General features: G+C 47.7%; 1 pseudogene; it reads left to right on the top strand.

The window, feature by feature from the left end:
* Nucleotides 1-8,685: 8,685 nt before the first annotated feature.
* LOC131766022 (5S ribosomal RNA) lies at nucleotides 8,686-8,794 on the top strand (annotated as a pseudogene).
* The last annotated feature ends 726 nt before the right edge of the window (nucleotides 8,795-9,520 follow it).

Here is a 9,520-nt window from a genome sequence, read left to right as displayed (position 1 = left end):
GTGTACTTTTAATTTCAAGGACTGCTGATATTCCAGGATGTGGCCATCGATTTCTCTCAAGAGGAGTGAGAAAGCCTGGACCAAGATCGGGAGGAATTTTACAGGGATATGATGTGAGAGAAGTATAGCAACCTGCTCTCCTTGGGTGAGGATACCTTCCTTCCAGAATTCCTTCTCCAACCAGAGGGTTTAGAGTCCTTCATTGGCAGAATGTCTCCTGGAATCTTCTGCTTCCTACAATAGGGTTTCAGATTGCAACGTTTCAGGACAGATTGGGAGTTTGTGGGTATAATTCATCTTCCTTTTAAATTGCAGCCTCCATTTCAATATACTTCGGAACTGCTTGGGATGTGTCTATATGAACTGAGTACTATTGCTTCTGTTAGAGTCCTTACAATATTTTATTGTCTTATTTTCTGTAACAGTTTTCCATGGATTCTTTGGGCTTAAGGTATATTAGAAGGGTGACTGCGATTCTGGTACTTCCCTGGTCTTGCAGTTGTTAAGAATTCATCTGCCAGTGCAGGGCACTCGAGTTCGATCGCCAGTCCGGGAAGATCCCACGTGCCACCGAGCTACTAAGCCTGTGGGCCACAACTACTTAGCCAGAGTGCCACAACTACTGAACCCGGTGCGTCTTGAGCCCGTGCGCCATTTATTTTTTGGAGAATAAACCCACCTCTGAGTGATTAAAATGTAGACCAACTAGTCAAAATGGTTTATCACCTGTTCTTCTAAAACACTGATCAATGGAACAAGTTGTACTAGGGATAACAGTGGAATTGTATTCTGGAGTTCTTATCGGCAATATGGTTTATGTCCTTGATGCTGGATCACGACATTTCAATTGTATAACTGCTATTAATTTTCTCTTTGTTCAACGATTAAATTCTCACGTGATCTGAGTTCACACTGGAGTCATCCTTGTTGGTTTCTGTCTATTGCAGATTTCTTCCAGTATGAAAGGACAAGAGCAATTCGGCTTACTTTACAAAATGTCTTCAAACTAAATGATGATATAATCTACATTCAATTAATTTATACATACCTTACTGTAGATCAGGGTTTGTTATGGTGGCAGAGCCCGGCACTTATGTAATACGGAAACCTTTATGTGCACTGGTTCAAGTCCTCTTCTTAAGAATATGTGTATAATCAACATTCTTTCACAAATTACCCAATTTAATTCACCATAGCATTACTCATATTAACTAAATGGAAAATCCTTGGCTATATACAGATCCAGAAAGGGCCAAAAATCATCAGCCCCCATGGATTATTACAACCCATTGCTGAGGTATTCAAATTACTTTTTAAAGAACCACTATGTCCATCAACATCATCTATTTATATATTATTGCTCCAATGCTAGCCTTAACCCTGGCTCTCACAAAATGAATTCCTCTTCCCATATTTTATCCACTAATTAATATGAATGTAGTCATATTATTTATATTAGTCATATCACACCTAGCCATTTATTCCATCCTCAGATCTGAATGAGCTTCACATTCAAAATACTCACTCACTGGAGCTCTAGGGACAATAGCACAGACAATCTCATACGAAGTAATGTAGCAGTTATCCTATTCTCAGTCTTTCTAATAAATGGATCATTTACACTTTCAACAGTAATTATTACACAAGAACACCTATAGCTAATTTTATCCTGACCCCTACCCCGAATTTGATTATCTCCGCAGTAGCAGAAATCCAATGAAGCCCCACTTGATTTAACAGAAGTAGAATCAAAACCTGTATATGTCTTCAATGTAGAAAATGTAGCAGGCCCGTTCACGCCATCCTTCCTAGAGAATATGTCAATTTCCTTATAATAAACATTTCCACAACAATCCATTTTTAGGAGCATTTGACAATCCCTAGGTGCCAGAACTATAGATTCTTTCATCTGTGTCTATAGTTTTTTTTCAAAAGTAATTTTTATAGTTTTACTACCTTTAAACAAAATGTACTCCATTGCTGTGGAGTATCCCTTCATAGGGGCGTGCATGGTTCATTTCTGCATCCGCTTATGGTGGCCTTCAGGTTCTTTCAGGTTTGGCTCCTGTGGCTGCGGAGTCCATGTCCATGTGTTCTGGTGCAGGGCTGGTGGGTTTGTGTTCAGCTGGGAGGAGCACTGCGGGTCTGTGTTGTGCACGGACTTCGCTATCTGAGGCCCGATTGTCTCAGAAGTGATTGCGTTCCCCCGCTGCGTACCAGGCTTTCCATTGGTCCACATCCTGCTGATATTTGATACTATGTCTTTCATGTCTGCCATTCTGGTAGGTGTATGCACAGTATTTTTCTTATGGTTTTAATCCCTCAGGTGTTAGAGAAGTTGTGCATCTTGTAGTATTCATGGACTATTTCATGTAGTTTTATAAAAGTTTTAAAAATTGTGGTCCAATACACATAACGTAAACTTTACTATCTTAACCATTTTTAAGTGCACATTTCAGGGTCAAGAAGTAATTCACACTGTTGTGCAAACCTGACCGCCTCGTCCTCCAGCTTTTTCATTTGGCAAAATTGAAACAGTCCCCCTTAAACACACACTCCCCATCATCCCTCCCTCAGCCCCTAGAACTCAACATCCTACTTTCTGTCTCTATGTTTCCAACTGCTCTAGGGGCCTTGTATGAGTGGATCAAGCACTGTTTCTTTTTGTGTGTGTCTATCTTCCATCACTGAGCATAATGCCTGCAAGGCTCATCCCTGCTGCAGCCTGTGTCAGAATTGCCTTCCTTTTTAGGATGAATAACATTCCCTTGTATTGATAGACCATGTTTTTCTTCTCCATTCATCCATTAGTGGACACATGTAATATCTATATTCATTTCTCCTGTCATAATATTTGTGGAATAACGTCAGAAAGTCCTATGAATCAAAAGTCATTTGTGGGCTTCCTTGGTGACGCAGTGGTTGGGAGTCTGCCTGTGGATGCAGAGGACACGGGTTTGTGCCCCAGTCTGGGAAGATCCCACATGCCACGGAGTGGCTGGACCTGTGAACAATGGCCACTGAGCCTGCGCATCCGGAGCCTGTGCTCTGAAACGGAGAGGCCATGGCAGTGAGAGGCCCGTGTACCGCAAAAAAAAAGTCATTTGCCATTAACTTTTTTCTTAAACATTTTTTTTTTTGTGGTACGTGGGCCTGTCACTGTTGTGGCCTCTCCTGTTGCAGAGCACAGGCTCTGGACGCACAGGCTCAGTGGCCATGGCACACAGGCCCAGCTGCTGCGTGGCATATGGCTGTTCCCGGACTGGGGCACGAACCCATGTCCCCTGCATCAGCAGGCGGATTCTCAACCACTGCACCACCAGGGAAGCCCCTTTCATAAACTTTTTATTGTGAAAAACATCAAAGCTAAGAAAAGGCAAAAATACATGTCAGCTTCACTTGTGTCCAGGAATGAATGCTTTACCGATTCACTTTATTCCCTGTGTGTGTGCTATGCGTGTGCATGTGACTGTTTGCATATATATGCTGTGCATGTGCTTAGTTATGTGCACTTGCACACATTAGTGTGTGTATGGGCATATGCATGCATGTGTGTTCATATGCTAGTGTGTGAATATATTTGTGCTGTGCACGTGCATATGTTTGTGTGTGTGTTGCGCTTGCCTGGGTGCACACCTTTGTGTTTGCTGGAACCACTTGCAAGTTGGTTGCAGACTGAATTGTGCTCCAGATATGTCCACACGTACCTGCTCTAACAATCCTGCATAGCCATGTAAAGATCACAGATCTCAGGGATTTAAATGGATGGAGCAGGATGGCCTGACACAGAGTTAGTCTTCCAATGACTGTCACTACCTCAGTAACATCCTTCATACCTTCTTTAAGCCCCATTCAGGGTCCAGTTTAGACCCCCATTACATTCACTCACTTGCTCCAGGTCCCCTAAAGCTACAATGTCACAGTTGGAGAGCCCAGCCAAGGCTGGGGGTGCCCCTCCAGTTAGCCTGGCCTCCAGGCCCTGCAGTTGGCTCCTGTGTTCCCATCTCTCAGCCAGGCCCCGACTTGGATGGGGCCACCACCTCTTTCCTCACAGGGTCCCATCGCCCAGTCAAGGGGGTTCATTCTCCCCAAACACAGTATCAGGAGTGGGGCAGTGACAGTGACAGTCCCCACTGGGTCTCCTTCATGTGAGACCCTGTGCTGTGGGAAGAGCAGGTGCCCTGCCCTCAGGAGTGGGGGGCTGGGGTGTGACCTGCGGCCCACGATGGGCAGGCGGGTCCCCGGGTGGGGCGAGCCAGTGTGCAAGGAGTTCCACGGTGGGTTCTCCTCTCCAATGGCTTCTGTGTCCCTACTTCTCCCCGTGCCTCCCTTCGAAGACAGCTCAGTGTCCATGCTGGCTGTCAGCCCCAGGGCATGAGGTCACCTGACCGGAAGCCATGGGAGCCATCAGCCACCGCCCCCTCTACACACACACACAGACACACACGCTGCAGGGAAGCAGGACCTGAGTGCAGGGCTCTCAGCGGCCCTGAGCGCCCTGCCTGGAATCGGCCAGCGGAATGGACAGACTGGATCTCCCGGCCCGGAACATGCAGGACTGTCCTGCCTGGGCTTCCAGTGTGGCCACCTCCTTCTGGAAGCCTGGGAGTCTGGAATCAGGCCACTTGTTGTCTGTCCTTGCAGCAGACTGGGCTGCACTATAAGAAGAAGTTCACGGCTCACCCGTGGATCCTGACCATCAGGTGGCCAGAGAAATTGGTAACATTTCTGTTTTGCCTGTTGAAATGATTAATGACAAAGATTTTGTTCAGTTTCCTGATGTGGGTGTCCAAAGATGAGAGACCCATGTGTATGATCTGTACCTCCTATGAGATCAGCCCTAAGCTAGTTTAAACATGATCAAGTTTTGTCTATGTGGTACATTTAGACCTCTGCATGTCCCCTCTACTGATTATGTTTAGAGCTAACCATGTGTTGTCTATGATAAGAACATTTCGACCTGACCATGTCTGTGCTAGGACTATAGGGACCTGGGTAGAGACCCGGCCTGGCCTCAGCACTGGGAAGCTCCATGCCTGCATCTGAAGGTCAGTGCTTAGATGTCCGGGGTCTGGAGCTGAGGTGGGCTTGTCTACATAACAGCTTCTCTTCTGAGTGTGGTGACCTGGTCCTCCCAAGGGTCAGTGCTATGGTCGGGGCCTTCGTCTTAATCCCTGCAAGGCTCACCTTCCCTGGGGCTCGTGGAGAATCCTCAGGAGGGCTACCTGGCAATAATTCCAATTCACCAGCATGTACATGGTGCATAGAGAGGCAGGTTTAGCTGGTGAATTGATTGTCGGATACCTCAGAGTGGGCAAAAGGCCGATGGGTAACAGCTGAGGCTGCTGCTGACCTCTCCTTCCAGTCTACTGTCCCTACTCAGCAGTGTCCAGAGCTGCCCCTTGGCTTTCAGCCCTGCTGCCCTGTGAGTTTTCTCAACATGTAGGTGAGACGAGAAAGGACTGAGCCTGCCAGCACCAAGGTCGTGTGTTCAACTCTAGCATGAAAGCTTTAAAAACAGTTAAAATCACACAGAACCAAAGGGAAAAGAGGAGTTCTCTGGGACAAGTGTGGTGAGAGGAGACCCACCTGACACTTTTTCCCATCCCAGGAGGTCCCAGGAACCCAGCTTGTTTCCACATTAGGGGAGCCACCAGCAGAGCCATGGTGTCCTGACCAAGGGGACGTGTGACCCCAGGTGCAGGGTCTGCGGAGGTGAGGTCACCCTGGGACTATGGACATGTGACCCAGGTGGAGGTGTCTGGAGAGGAGGGGTCACCTGTTGAGAGAGAAGGTGTGACTTTAGGTGCAGGGTCTGGGGAGGTGTGTCACCCTGGTGAGTGTGGATGTGTGACCCCAGGTATAGGGTGCGGGAACTGTGTGCGTCTTACCACATCTTCATGGGTCAGGATCACATGTACGGGGAGACTGCATATGTGCTCTTTGCCTGCACTGCGTCCTGTCCCCTTTGAGATTTCCAAACTGCATTAACGGTGTTGCCCTAGTTAACCTGTGGTTCCTTTACTTCTCTTAATCTGGTCACAATCATATGAGGTCAGTCATGTTTGAGTGTGCTGCTACTCTGTGTTCTGGTGAGTGACAACACTTGGTGGTATCCTATTAATATCATAGCATATCATATGCCTAATCTATGGGGGTCACCACAGCCTGGGTCCCCCTGGACAGAGGTCAGCTGAGCACAGACTAGCGCCCCCCCCTAAGAATGGTCTCCCACATGCTCTGTGAGGGTACCGTGATGGCCCCTAAGGTAGGAAACTGTGTCTGGGCCTCCAACATCTGTGATGAAGAGGAGTCAAAATGGAATCTCAATTAACAAGACATAATTTTAAGAATTTATTTTAAGTGAAATAAAACACGTCACGTACCCTTTACCATCATCACCATTTTAAGTGCACGTTTCTGAGGCATCAGATCTATTCACTTTCTCGTGGAGCCATCACCACCACCCCTAGAACTTTTCATCTTGCAAAACCCAAATTCCACAACCATGAGAGTCTCCCTCTCCATTCCCTCCCGCTGCCCTGGCCCCCATATCCACTTCAGTCCCTGAGTTGTCGACTCCAGGGCACCCACTGGAGTGGAATCCTGCAGTGTTTGCTCACGGGTCATTTTGGAAGAGCTGACTTTCAGTCTGAAGCTCTGCCTGTTTGCATCTGAAGAATTTGCATTTAAGGAGAGGGTGTATGAGGAAGGGGGTGTATGAGGGACAAAGGTGTCCAGGGTGCAGATGAGCCAGGACCTGACCAGCTGCCTTTTGGGTCCTCTGGTCCCATCTCTTGGTCTGTGCCTCATCTGCATCATCACTGCCCCCACTGGCACCGCTGGGCTGTTGTTGTCTGAGTGAGATTCCCCTGGTGCCCTTGCTCTCCTCCCCTCCTCCTGCTGGTTGGGGCGGGAACTGCTTGCTCTGTGGTCTCTACTCCTGAGGCACGAAGGACCCTGTAGCATGGACCTGAAGAGTGTGGGGTGTGGTCCCAAGAGCATGGGGCCCACATAGGACACAACATCAGGGCGTGACAAGTGCTAGGGCTGCCTCATCACTGACAGAGAATGTTGCCAAGATCCTGCTTGGGAGGGCATGGTGGGTGGCGTGGCACCCTAGAGGCCCCATTCCTATCCTGGAGCTTGCAAAGTGCATCCCCATGGGCTCCAGATTCACTCCATATCTCAGCCATATCACTCTGTCCAGTCTTGAACTCACAAAAACGAGCTCCCTTGTCCACAACATAGGCCTGGTCCTGTTGGTATTAGGATTCTTTAATTTAGGCGTCCTGGGATAGCAGCTCTTTTTAGGCCTGAGAAGGAACAGCTCAGGAGCGTACAACAATTTCAGATGAAACTAATATTCAATGACTATCTCTAACTACTCGGTTGTTGACTTCTATCAGTATTCTCCTGGTTTTAGCTCCGATGTGGGGATTACAGAGAAGTCAACATTTAAATCTTCATTATCTGTGTATTTGTAGTTTCAGTATCATTACTGACCCATAGTTTTTTATGGTTTGAAAGAGTTATTCATTTCATGTATCATGTAGAGGATTTACAATGATGATAGGGCAATTAAGATTACAATAATGGCTAGTAAATTGTTCACATTTTCTCTACCTGTGCATCTGTTGTATGTATATGAGTTAGTTTAGATGTCAATATTAGTGAAATAATATAGAGGACTAGAGAACTTATTTTAAAAATCACTATTAATGTGTGATGATGAAAATGTAAAAGTTCTTCCATAATCGGTGATGTTGTATCTTGAGAACCTAGATGAAATTTATATGCCATAGTGATATACAGGATTTTAGCCTATGATTTAACTTTGACCAATCTACATTACTTTTTACTTTTATCTCATTTATTGAGAAAGGCATAATTGTTATGGTGTTGGCTTGAAACTGGTTGAAAAGGACTTGAGTCCTTCCTTATTTTACACTTACATAAATAGGATTCTTGAAACATAGGATATGGTGGAGAGCATTTGTGTAACCATTCTAGGTTATGAGTAGGAGTTTCCACTGCTAAGACTTCTTGTTTAGATGCAAATGCTTTTCAAAATATGAAGAGTATTAGCATTACTGCTGCTACTGAGATGAATGAGCCTAAAGACAAAATATTTCATGTTGTGTGTGCCTCAGGGCACACAGACTAACGTAGTGACATCCCTGAGAGGCCAAGAAAGTGCTGCAGGAAGTCATATTTACTACTACAAATATACTTGTGAAGTGAATTTTTGCTCATGCTGAGTTAACTGTAAAACCTGAGAATAGTGGGAATCCGTGTAGGAGCCTCCCATAATAGTGAAGACTGCTCCCATGGACATTAGGTCATGGAAGTGTGCTACTACATAGCATGTATCCTGGAGCACAATGTCTGGGGTTGAGTTGGCTAAGATGATTCCTGTCACGTCCCCGGACATGTTCCGGGGCCACATCCCTGTGAGAGACGAGCGGGATCTGGGGCGGCGCGCCAAGCGCCAAAGGGTTTGCTGGGTCCCTCCCGCCCTGGGCTGGGAGGTCGCCAACCCCTCCACCACCCTGCGGTACCCGAGACCTCCATTCCCCTGGCTGGGCGGGCAGCGGGGCCCTGCCAGGGCGGGCTGGCCGCGGGGCTGGCGGTAAGGCGCACGCGCCAGAGAAGCTGGGCCTCAAGAGGCAGCCCGCAGTCCCTGCGTACGGCCATACCACCCTGAACGCGCCTGATCTCGGAAGCTAAGCAGAGTCGGGCTTGGTTAGTACTTGGATGGGAGACCACCTGAGAATACTGGGTGCTGTACGCTTTTTGCCTCCCGCCCCGCCTTCTCCTTTAGTCGCCCGGGGCTGAGGCCGCCTCCGCCCCGGCCGGGCACCGCTGCAGGCCCCCACCTCCTCAGGCCCCTCCCACCACAGCGCGCGCCAGAGGGGGCGCTCCCCGCCGGCCTGGCCGGGGCTAGGGCGGCCAGAAGGCGGCTCTGGAAGGCAGCGGCACACCAGACGCTCTGGCGGTGGCTGGCCCGGATCCAGACTCCGCCGCAGGGTCGGGGCTAAGATACACGCCCATGAGTGGAAGTGCCTTATGAGCTGTAGCTCTGTTTTTTAGATGTCTTAGGAAACACCATACACTTCTCCAGAGTGGCCGTTTGCAATTTACATCCCTTCCACCAGCATAACAAGGCTCCCTTTTCTCCATGGCTTATCCTGCATTTCTGGGTTTTACACTTTTTCACGATGGCCGTTTGACCGATGCGAAGTGAGACTTCTTTGTAGTACTGATGTGCATTGCCCGCTTGTTTCGTTGGCCAAAAAGGGCGTATGCGTTTTTTCCCTGAATATATTCAGGAAAAAAACGCATACGCCCTTTTGGGCCAACTGCATCATTGTTGAAATTCTGCCGCTTTTCAGGTGCTTTAAAGGCGACTCCAATCTACCTCTTGAAAACTGTTTCCTCCAATACTGCCTTGATCTCAAATCCTCTTCATTTCCTTACCTCAGTATATTTTTGGACAATTGTTATCATTTATAACACT

Source organism: Kogia breviceps, chromosome 11, assembly GCF_026419965.1.
Source record: "Kogia breviceps isolate mKogBre1 chromosome 11, mKogBre1 haplotype 1, whole genome shotgun sequence".
Taxonomy (NCBI): domain Eukaryota; kingdom Metazoa; phylum Chordata; class Mammalia; order Artiodactyla; family Physeteridae; genus Kogia; species Kogia breviceps.
This window is presented reverse-complemented; position numbering and strand designations above follow the sequence as displayed.